We start from the raw sequence: 13,060 nt of genomic DNA, 5'->3' as shown, positions 1-13,060 counted from the left end.
ACTATATCACCAGTAAATAGGGAAAATGTGAGCAGATACCAATTACTCCACATTTACCCGAACAGGTTTACTCCCACTTAACTTCAATGTCTGTCTTACATACGCAGATACGATCACACTCTTAAGTGGTGTGTAGATGATCCATTTCACTGCCTTATAATCTTCACATTTGACCAAGCAGCAGCTCTTGCTCTTCCACTCCCTTCTTACCATCCACGCCTTTCAAATGATCCATTTCTTGCTCGTTGGGATTGAATCAGTCTTAAGCTTTCACTGCAGGTGGCTGTTTATACTGCCTTGAATCAATATGCTGAGTAAGCAAGGGAACACACTAGAGCACTTGAGCATGTAGGCAGTTCTCTGGTGATGAATCAATTTTTTTCCTCATGCACCATGTCTATTCACCAGAGTGTGTAAAACACCTGCTGACACTCACCCCTCCAAAACAAAAAGAAGATTTCCAGCCTTCCATGACCACAAGTCATTACCGCGCTCCTTGGCTGTGGTTTGGGTTTGTTGGTGAGTCTCACTGGGGCTGTTATAGGCCTACTGTTTGTTGGTTATTGCTTGTGTGCATAAAAAGTCACCCAGGGCATCAATAAAAAAAATCCCCCTCACCCCAGTTCCAGCACCGAATTCCCTCTTTCATCCTCTTTCCCCTAAATTGAGCATTCGCTCCACTGCATGTTAGCACTTCGATGCATGGCTACAGGGCGGAGAGCCGCATCTCGCTCTGCGCTATCTGGTGAGGACCGTGGGATCCAGGCAGACTCAGATTTGCCTCTGGTGGTCTGAAGAGAGGATGGTAGCTCCTTGACAACCCCGCTAGGGCGTGTGTGTGTGTGTGTGTGTGTGTGTGTGTGTGCCTGCAGTTTATCACTCTCCAGCAGGTCTGCACTGGGAGTAGAATTCATTTACAGTACAAGCTTCTCATTTGACTGTTGATATTTGACCCAGGGTTATGGAATAGAGCTGCAGCCTCAGTGGACCATTCTGCAATATTGATCATTTTAAACATTCGTGTTGTTAAGCAGCTACTGCTCATTACAAAATCAGGTCATGATATCAGTTATTCATACGCTCAGCACTATTCTAAGTTCAATAAACCATCCCTCTCAGAGGCCAGTTTGTGAGCTTCTGAAGTGGCTATATTGTATTTCAAATAATAAGTTTGTTTATTGAAAGAGTATTTTATTGGTGCCAGAAAAGCTGCTCTGCTCTACAGGTCCCACTTCATGCTCTCAGATAAAACCAAAACAAACAATTTGAAAAAAGCTTAACACCAATTACCATCTCATGCTAGTAGTGCGCATTTATTTTCATTATTTGAATAATGAATCTAGTCCATGAATCTCCTATTAAAACTACTGTTTGGAAGTAATGTGTTTCTCCTGCTTGTTATATCCTAGAAAAGTTAAGCTTCTACAAATTAAACTTGCGTGTGTGTGTGTGTGTGTGTGTGTGTGTGTGTGTGTGTGTGTGTGTGTGTGTGTTTTCCCTCTCTCTCAACCCCTCTGCTAATTCAAAGAGAATTGCCTAATGATGATGATCTCCTTTAAACAACATCTATGTTTAGCACTCTTAGCACTTGAAGTGCGTCTCACTGCCTTTCCCACATTTTTTTTGGTTTGCAGCAATATCACAGTTTGCCTTTACATTCTCAAAGTTCCCCACATTGTTAGTATAAATGTGTGATTTCCTGACTACCTTCATTTCACCTTTGAACACTGGGAGAGTAATTACTGCATTGTGCAATATAAAAAACGACAATATCATATGTTTGTATATTAATTTACACATGCAATTTCTGGTAATGACTTTAGGGTCACACTTCATACTTTTGTGAATGTACACATTCACAAAAGTATGAAGTGTGATGTTATACATTATATAGATGTATATGATATTTGTCCAAAGGTTAATTTACAGAATATCAGTCATCCATTCCTCAAATAATTATAGTATAAGTTCAGTAAAAAAAATCTGAATGTAAGTTTGATAAGTCAAATGCAATCAGTGCAATGGTTAACTGGTAAACTTAGCAGATGCACTCATGTTCCCAAATGCTGTTTGTTCGCTGTGAGTGGGGAGCCACATGCTAAAATGCAATACAGTGCTGTAAAGTGAAAAAGATCCTCAGTGAAGCACGGACATGTTTCTAACTAAACTGTAGGTGCAACTTAAAAAGCGCACTTTATGCCAACTACTGTGCCGTCTTAGTGTTTTTGCATAATTAAAATAAACTAATTTGCCATTAATTTTATTGATGGCTTCTAAACATTTGAAAGACAACACTTCTTTATAGAGGCGCGGGTCAGGGGTACTTGGCTGAAAAAAAATATTTCAAAGGGGGTACATTTTTGAAAAAAGGTTGAGAACCACTGCATTGAACTACCGCAGCATGGCCAATATTGAATGCCGATATAATGTTTTTTTGCATCAGATAAAACATAACAATTTAATAATAATAACAAATGAGACACACAATTGCTTAAATTGTTGCATTGCACTTATGTTGTCTGCATTTTTTTCAGTTTAGTCTGTGTTTAATTGTTGGCCATAACGTGTAAGTAAGAAGTAGGGTCATTTTCCCGTTAACTTCTATGGAATCGGACTTGTTTATGGAGCCAGTGGAGTCGCCCCCTGCTGGACATTAGAAAGAATCCGGGTTTAAAGCACTTACGCATTGGCCTCACTTTTTAGGCCCGAAAGTTGTGTCCATTATTTGTTAGTCTGTGCTCCAGACTTTATAATTGAAGACATAACAGCTATGAGACTTACTTAGAGAAAGTAGATCATATTATAATAATTGATTAAAAATCCAAGTCTATGGAAATAACATATTAGAATAATGTCAGTGGTGTTTCCCTTTAAAAGGTCATAACGTTGTAGCTGTCATATTCTGCCGTCCACTGTCCATATCTTAATAGTCATCTACCTACGATGACTAACTACAGCCGGTCATGTCCTGTTCTGCTGTCACATCGCATACATAGAAATGTTGCCTTGGATGAGCACAGCTTATGACAGTAGCCAGGGTCAGTATGACTATGTCCTTGACATATATATTAGATGATTTGTAAGAGGAATGGCAAACTAATGACAGGCAATTTCCAAGCACAAATCCCTAAGAGGGATTTTTCACTGTCATTATTGGCATTAGTGGTGGAACTACTAGCTACAAGGTGTAGAGAAGTGGCCATAATCACTTTAGAGAGCACCCTCACCCGCGTTATTCTTTTATACCTCAGGGATTACACCATGTGCAGCGTGAAAGGTGAGAAAGCAAGAATGATAGAGAGTTAGCTCATGGTACAACTATGTTCAGCATGGCAACTGACTCATTTTCCAGACGTAATTTAGTTTATGGGATGTATCAGTATGTTTGATCAATCAGCTCCTCAAAGATGCGATAAAGGACGAGAAATTAAGTGTCACAAGATGCGCACAGGAAGTAGGGGTGCGGAGGGGGCTGCAGCACTAAAATCAGACATTATAAAAACCATCAGTTGATAGTTAAGATTTTAAACTTATAATGCATTCCTCTTTCTTACTGGGTTATAAGGTATATGTGTAGTACACAGGTATCTGGGTCTTAACTTTTTGTCATGAACGGTGCGGGGAATAACTCTGAGGAGCGGGACTCAAATGCAGACACGGACACTGAGTAAGAAGTAAACAAACGTTTAATCAAAAACAAGTAACAAACAGTGTCCAGGGAACGGGGAAAACAGGAACGGGGTCCGGGTGTAGACGACGAAGAACAAACGTGGGGATCAGGAGACAAACACGAACGGGTGGTGGAAATACAGGAACTTGGGAAACTGAAAAAAAAGAAACAAAGAAACAGTTAACGAAAAAACAGAGCAACACGGATGTAGCAAACAAGCATGGGTAATTGGGAGCCAACCAAGAGAGACACGATACCACGTAAATGCGAAAACGGTCTGGCTTTTACTCCCTCCAGTGCTGACGAGCTGATGAGCCACAGCTGGGCGGGACCACGCCTACCAGCAACAACAGACAAACACACAGGGAAAGACACAAGCAGGAGAAACAGACAGAGGGAGACAAACTCACACAAAAGGAAGAGGGAAGAGACTGACAGGACCGGAATCCTGACACTTTTATAGATATAAATGATTCTGACCAATCAAATTAAAGCAAAAACCATGAATGTCACCCAGCATTTAGTATGACATCATTATGTTTCACTCAGACTCCAACTGACTCCTAGCTTCCCTTGACACAAAGCCACCATCATCTGAATAATTTAGCAGGGGAGAAGGTAACAAAGAGTTTAGAAATCAAAAGGAAAAAGCATAAAGAGAATCCACAACCCCATGACCTGAAAATGTAAGTGTGATATAATATATTCTGTTTGCATGAATACCAGCACTAATGCTTGTGTGTGCATTTTGTTTCATGCGATTCAGAATGCGGCCCACTTCAGGAGACATCAACAAGCTTTTATGACCACGCGGCCTAAGTAGACCTTGGCTTTTTATCACTTCAAGGTCAGTGCATGTTTGGGGATTTCTTTCCCTCATTAGAGCTATTGTGTGGATCTGAATTAATTTTTGACACCCATGACACCAATCTCATTTTTATTTTCTTATCGCACAACCGCGTCTGAAAAGTGTGAATGAATCCCGTTGTGATTTTGCTTTTTCAGCGAAGAACATGTCGGCTGATATCCAGCTCTCAGCAACAACCTTCACACTGACTTTGGTGTCCAGCCGGAGAAGTGAGATCGCTCCTCCACTGATATGATTGCTCTGATAAGGGAAAGATATCTAGTGAGCCATCTCAGTCTCTCCACACAAGGTCCCCAAAGGAATCTAAAGTCTGCTTCCTCTGTAACCTCTCTAGAGGCATCTCAGCTTTCTGCATATTTTATTCAGAGGCATTCTGAGATAAAGAGAATCTTGTGGAAAGGTTAGAGGGGGCTTTTATAGATTGAAAGATGGACCACGCAGTCATCTGAAAAAAGCTATTCAGAATAAGTTTGTCATGCAATTTCTGCATTCATGGAGCTTCTCAAGGTGCTCCATCACCAAAGGAGAGGCCTCTACCTTGAAAAGACAGATTACGCCTTACTTTGTGGGAGGCAGACAGGCATATGGAAGACGCTGCCTACATACAATTAATCTCTCCTTCAACCAAAGCTATATTTTGGCCAAGCAACAAGGCTCATCTCTGCTTTGAGCTGATCAGATGTGGATATAACACACCTATATATTTAAAGGAGTAATATAGTAATAAATGAATGAATTTGATTAATAATAAATAATGTTTTTCGAAACACATTTATTGCTTTTTCTGTGCAAAGAGATGCGAGGATCAGTGCCAATGGCATGGCGTTTTTTGATCTTGGCAATCCCTTCCGTCTCCTGCTGTAAAGGATTTCCTGTACTGTGATAAAAAACAAAACAGGCAAAAATGAAGTATTGTGCAGTATAACGTAAATAGAGTAATGATATAATTAACTGGTGTATAATGTAGGTAAACTGGTATTAAATGGTTGCATTATAATGGCGGTATTGCACACAAAAATATGAAACTGTTGTAGATATAAATGAAGAATAAATCATTCCCAAAGGAAACAAAATTCACCTGCCAGCGCCACTAAAGCTCACTGATTAATACGCTCACATTTGTCTTGCCTGTACAAAAATTAAAGCAAGAAGCAGGAATCTGGGTTGATTAAAACTAGACAAATTTGCAGGGAATGAGTGGAGATGATCTGATATGTATAAAAACTATGAGGCTGATGGGAATGGTGGGAAAGGTTACTGCAGGGCAAGAGAGAGTGGCTGGATCTGAAATGACAGGGGGACTTAGTTTAGCTGCAGGCAACAGAATGAGTACTAGGAGCTGGCTTGATTTGTGACACACGTTGTTTTTTGATGGGGGATTGTGTAACAGACTATTTCTTAGTACTAGTACTTTCCTGGAGTGTTGTTGTTACCGTGAGGACATAATCTCATTAAAAACCAAAGCAATTTTACACTTTGGTTTTTGTACGGATTAAACAAACGGGATATAACTAATGAGTAATGAGAGATGCTGGTAGGCAGATTTTGTGAGCCAACCTAGCTGTTTCCCCTTGCTTCCAGTCTTTATGCTAAGCTATGGTCACCAGGTGCATAATTATAGAGTGGAAAGTGGAATTTGTCCTCTACGTGAATCACAACATGTCTATGTTACATCCATCAAGTCTGATATCTCAGACATAAAATCTGACTTTGATGAGCATGAGACACGAAATGATGTAGATGACTCAGAGCGTCAGTCAGGAGTCAAACCTTCTGCCCTTGGTACATTCTGACGTTTAGCATGTGAAGATGTGCTGGTTACCATATGTTCTTGTAACTAAAAGAAAACTTGCAAATTTAGTTTGTTTTTTTCCTGGATTACACTTTCACTAGTTTTAAGCATGCCAAAAAACAACGCCTATTAGGTGCCAGCTAAGTCTGCACCAGATTAAAGGTGGAAATGCTCTGAGTTCAAATAAAAGTGCTGCAAACGCCAGAAAATGTGAATTCACCTTAAATGCAGGTTACTACTCTGATCTAAATTCGTGCAATGCAAATACCCGGGAATACTGGAACAGACACACCGTCATTTTTTAATTCATAAGTGAATACTAATCAACCGCAGCCCAAGCAACTGAGGAGAGCAGATTAATTAGAAGATTTAATGAATAACATCATTGAGCTTTGCCTCAGCAGCATGCCGTTTTAAAAATGAGTGTGATTGTGTCGCCTGATTTTTTAGGCGTTGTTATTTATTTTCTTCTGTTTCTCTTGCTGTTATTTGTCACGGCGAAGAGAGGTATTGTGACGGATCAGTGTTCTCCCACAGTAGTTGCCTCAGAAGCCAAAAGTGAATTCCACACAGCAATACATATTTATTACCTCCGATCAATAATTAGCCATTCAGTGGACAGTTAGAAACTTTGGTTTTATAATGAACACAATGAATCTGTCACCTAACTTAAAAACATACCGAACTGTATTTTTAAAGCTGCAGAAATCAATACTTTTTATATAAAGCTTGATGTTTTGGTTGTGTGGTACACATTTGCTGATATATATTTATGTCAGCAGATAAGAAAGAACACATTGTAATGCCAAATAAATGTTCAAGGTAATTTACTGTAGAAAGTGTTGCCAATGAAATACTGTGTCGACCGAAGAGGAAGTTTATTTTACAACAGTAAAATGTCCCACTCAGTACAGTACAGTACCTTAGTTACAAAAGGAATGGCTTGACTTTTTGGGGAATTAGCAAACCCAGGGCTCCAGACTGCGACCAAATGGTCACGCATGTGCAGCGAGTGAGGCAGCTGGCAGCAGGTTGACACACACAGATTGAGCTTATTAGTCAATGTAGATACGGTTCATATGCTCATAAGAGAAAACGAGGGTGTGAGTCGATCGACTGAATATATTGGAAACGTATCTGTTTTGTGAGACACCACATCTTATCTTGCTCTCTGTGGAGCAGTGCCTGTATGTTGACAGGCGCAGGGTGGGGCCCTATTGTCCCCCATTTTTTTTTATCTTCAACCGCTTGTCCCTGTTGGGGTCGCGTGGGGGGGGGGTGCACCCAGCTGACATCGAGGGGTGGACACCCAGCTGACATCGGGCGTGAGGCGGGGTACATCCTGGACAGGAAGCCAGTCTATCAGAGGGCACATAGAGATGACAACCATTCACACTCACATTCACACCTAAGGGCACTTTAGAGTCATCAATTAACCTGACACCTGCATGTCTTTGGACTGTGGTAGGAAGGTAAGGGCAATTCGTGCCTCTTGGCCTGGTAGCTGTTTGGCAGGACTGCTCTGTCTTTGCAGCTATTTGTGGAGAAAAGTGGATTGTAGCGTAACTGGTATTTTAATGAGGTTTCTTGTATATCTAGTTGTGGTGTAGCTGTTACCCGATTCACTCTGATTTATGTCTGTAGCCCCATGCCAATGAGGTTGGCTACACATCACTAATTATACACTAATAGTGAAATCTCCAGTTTTTGCCTCTCCCCTGGTTGAGCCACTAATACGGCCTGCTATTCTTACAGTGTTTAGATGCAGAACACCCTCCTTGGCAAGGCATTAGTATACTAACTAGTATGGTAATGTTAGTCTCGTGAAACCATCCTGATCTCGCAAGCTCCATTGTATTTTACTCGCAGATCAATCTGGTAAAGTGCAACTAAGATAATTTGCAGGCGTTTGCCGAGCAAATGTCCATTCAGCTTTGGTTTTGAGATGGGTTTGAGTTTGACGCAACGCATGCATATCCGACCTGATCTAGACACATTTCAGACAGCGGTAGACCTAATTCTGTTGCTTTTTTCTCTTTGATCCTTCTGTTGGAATATGGACCGGTTACACAAACCGACATGTTGTTTACTTTCTGAGCTTTGCCCCAACGCTGATCTGATTGGTTGATTTGGCCCAATAGACAGATGGTTTATCCAATCAGCAACCAATATTCCTTCCCAAAAGATCTCCATACGAGATTAAATATGCTTAGCAAATGCGAATCAATCCAATGGCGAATCAATCCATTTTAAGGTAATGTAGGAGGGGTATTCCCTCTGAGGTATCTTGTTGCCAGTTTATGTGCCTTTGTATCCTACTGCAGACTGTAGACTATTGTATTCTATTGTAGACTGTTTATGTGGCAAAATTAGTTCATGTTGCTCTCATTAACCCTGTTTCCAGCAGCATCAGGTATTTAAACCGACTAGCTAACAGCTTGTTAGCCACTAGCATCCAGGAACATCTTGCAGTTAGAGACGCTGATCAAATTTTCATTAATTTACATTCGTCAGGTGGCCAGGAACAGGACTAAATAAATGCTAATCCACACCTTCATCACCTCCAGACTCGACTACTGCAACAGCATCCTTTATGGCCTCCCCTCCACTTCAAAAATTGCAATATGTACACTCACCCGACTGCTCACTCACTCCCCCTCCAGAGCACACATCACTCCCATCCTCTGTGAACTTCACTGGCTTCCCATACAACAACGTATCAACTTCAAGATCCTCCTCACCACCTACAAAGCCCTAAACAGCCCTTGCACCCTCATACCTGACTGATCACCCCCATTCGCCGCCTGACGCCAACCTTCTCACCCCCATCACCAAAACCAAATATCGCACCCTGAGGGACCGAGCCTTTGCCATCGCCGCCCCTACCCTCTGGAACTCCCTGCCCCTCGCCATCCGGAATTCAGAAACACTCCTATCATTCAAGAGTCCGCTTAAATCCCATCTCTTCAGGATCACCTACAGCAACTGAAATCCAACATCTTCCACCCTCTGTTTTTCTATTAATGTGATGTTCTTTTGTTCTAGTGTTGTTCTTCCTGTTTGATTGTCTATTCTATTTATGTGTAAAGCGTCTTTGAGTACTGAGAAAAGTGCTCTATAAAATTGATCTATCATTATTATTATTATAATAATGTTGCTCTTTGTCTGCTGAATGCATATTAGTAATTTATAGCTAACATGTTTTCAGTACAAACTTTCAAAGGTGACCATATGTGAGGGCTGTGGGTGTTAGATAATAATGTTTCCAGCTCAAACCTACAGTGTGTGAAGGGCTTACACTCCCTGTTCTAATGACAACATTGTGGATAAATGCAGCATGAACTTATGACCCTTTGCTTCTTTCAGTGTTCCCCAAATGCCGCCCGCCCACCCACATGAACATCTTGCTTCCTTTCAATGTTATTAACGTCGATTGAGCTTGAGACATTTTCTCCTCTTTATTGAGGGAAAATGGACGTGATTAAAGCCCATTGATTGGGCGATGTCTTCACGAGGCATTGAGGAGAGCTCTAAGTGCTTGCCGATGCCTCATTCGGAGTGGAGAGGAGGGGATAATGGATTCGATCTTGCCAGTCGTGCCTTCTTTATGGTTCGTGACGGTGTCAGGAAGTCATCAGTTTGATGGCACTGTCGTTGGTCAGTTGGGACTCCTCCATCCTGATTTCCATTGCTGCATCTGTAGGAGCATTTTCAGGGCTGCGCAGTTGCTGACAGCACAGCCAGACATCCTGCTTCCAGGGATTCAAGCTAATAAAAAGAAATGTTCTTGATTATGATACGATGCCTCTGCCGCTATTAACTTTATTAGAACTGAGTGCAAAATAACTTCCAATTAGAGTTTCGTAGACAACATAGTGGCTATGCATAATAATATTCTTTGTCTTTCAACCCCCGCATTCGCACCCACTGTTTTTGCACTTGTCAGGAAATTGTTTTGCCTCTCCCCTGGCCTTTCAGAGGTTATTTTGTACACAGCTATGTCTGGGCCATTGAGAAAAGCAATTTGTTTGTTTCCTTTCTCTTCTTGCATGTGCAGAGAAAAAGGAAAACACCCCTGGACTTTCCTCATGGATTCGTGTGTGTAGATTTGATGAATTTGAGGATCATTTCTCTATTTGCACTTTGCCTCAGTTAGTGAGTAAGGATGTTATTACAACATTGTTCACGAAATATTATTTCTGATGTGAAGTGAGTGTGGAGATGAAAATCAGCAAGATGTCTCATGCACCACGCGCCTGGCAGACAGACTGCTGTGCTAGAGATGCCATGTCTCATGGAACACAACATCTGTTTCCATTAGGTCCGATTATAGCAACACCCCGCCTCAGAATACATCAACTGAGTTCAGGCGTTATAGGCGTCGCATGCTGATGACTTCACTTCCCATCTGCCACAGTTTGAGTAATGGCAAAAGAAAATGTCCAATTCATTGGAGAGTGAAATGCAATCACGTAACTCTCACAGTGTAAGCACATCAAGCTGCAGTGCTTTAGCCTCAAGTTCTCTGTTTGAGGAGTTTACAGTCATCTAGATAAGCTTTACACAGCATATCGCTGTGTATTTAGGAGCTCAGGGCTCTATAAACATTCAAACAAGCAGCATTATGTGTTTAAATCAGTTGACCATTCAAGATTGTGGAGTAATAGCTTAGCAACTACAACTAGGCACGGCACGTCTCTCAAGCTTTGGATTTCTCCTTGTGGTGTGCAGTCTGATACGAACCATGCTTATTTATTCACATGACTACTACATAGATCATTCTTTTTTCCTGTAACATAACACGTCTTCATACCGAAATGATAGACTAGGTCGTTTGCCAATGACTCCCAAATGGATTGGCTTAAAATGAGCCACAGGTAACTCCCCCTATCCAACACATCAGATCCGATGCAGATTCCTGTCTTTTTCCCAGTGCTTTTCCTGGGTACTTGTCACTGAACTGGAAGTAGAATTTATTTATAAACTTCTAAGAATCTATGAGTAAAATGTCATATGTGCATAGACATTTACCTGTCTAATTTGTGTACGAAAGTAACGTTGATGAGGGAAAGCAGTAAGAGCGTTTGGGTGACGCTCAACCTGAGCCGCTCAGTTGATGGTATACACTATAATTGGAAATTATGTAACGGTACAGTGAGGACCTAATGGCAGCACACAATCAGGCAGGTTCAGTTGGTAATGTACTTTATTCAACAATGAGGGACAGGCGGAAGGGGAGTCGAGGCCAGGCAGGGAGTCAAGGAGGAATATCTTATCTTAATGAGGAGGGAGTGGCAGGCAGGTGAGTAGAGGGAGGGGCCGGAGGAAAAGTACTGAGAGGTGAGGTGAATGAAGAGAGGGCAGAAATAGTCGACCAAGCACTGGTCGTCCAAAAAATCCTTAGCAGACATAATGTCATTGTTCGAGAATCTGGAATTATTTGGCGTTGTCATTTACAGGCGGCAGACTTATTCCGCTCGGCTGTGCGTATTTGTAAAATAATGGTTAATAATTATGTTGAATTATGTCATTCAGTCTCTGAGGCTAGACTTGGGGTGAGGGGTGGATGTGTATATAAATGTGTGTGTTTGTGTTTGTTGATTAGTCGACTAATCGCTCTCAATGACAAACACTGGTTGACTAAGAAAATCCTTGTTCAGGGGGAGCCCTGGTTGACAGCATTGACTGGACCATCACCAATGTTAGCATCCTTTTGCTGACTTTTGTATGGACAAACCTAAAGTAAGCAGTTAAAACAATGTTTGGTGAGAAAGTTAAGGAGTTAGACTTTAGTTTAACACCATTTAATTGACTCAAACCATAGCACGATCATTCATAGTTGAAGTGTAATTAAAATTTTGATAGAACTGGAGCCAAATACTGTCTAAGTGGTGAGAAAATTCTAATACATCACAAACTTATGTCTGAAACAAAGTTGGTTAACTTAAAAAAAGTCAGCGTTGACTTTTAGTTTGACACGGATCAACCAGTGTGATGTTTTTTTGGGTGAGGACAGTCTGTGAAAAATGCAGCTTTCGATCTCGTTTTTTAGATTGACATCGTGTAGCCATAAAGTGCATATTTAAGACCGACAGTTACAAGGTTTTCTTTTTTAAATCAATTCAGCTGTTAACTATAGAGTAGTATTTTCCACCAACTAATTGAGAACCATATATTACGACTGTTACGAGGCAAAATCGACAGATGTGGGCATTTTCATCGGTCGTTTTATGAGATGGATCCATTTCATCATGTAATAAGATAAACTGTAGTTATAACCTCTGAACACAATGACGTTGATCTTTTGTAGGACAAAATAAACATTGTCCAGTTGTCTTTTAATGATCTATAAAACTACATTACGGCCATGCTAGGACAAAATATCTAACACTAGACCCCAGACAGCTGCAGGCTTCAGAGTATAACCATTGTGGCATTACGAGCCCTGTCCAGAGGCTCTCTGCACACGTCTGATTGACTGAGGCAATGTTTAATGATGCTGGTGTGTAATGATGGTTGGCATGAAATGGTGCTATTTAAATGCAGCAGAAGCCCTTACCCTGTGTTTATGGCATAGAATATACGGGATACTTCTCTCCTTAACATGCTTTCTGCTGCAACACAGAGGGATATAACAGAGATGCATTTGCGGAGAGTCTTCAAAGTTACAATACAATCTAAAATATATTGATGCAATTAAATACAGCTACTGGAAATGTCTATTGAATGT

Source organism: Echiichthys vipera (genome assembly GCF_963691815.1).
Source record: "Echiichthys vipera genome assembly, chromosome: 4".
In the NCBI taxonomy this organism is placed as follows: Eukaryota; Metazoa; Chordata; class Actinopteri; order Perciformes; family Trachinidae; genus Echiichthys; species Echiichthys vipera.
This window is presented reverse-complemented; position numbering follows the sequence as displayed.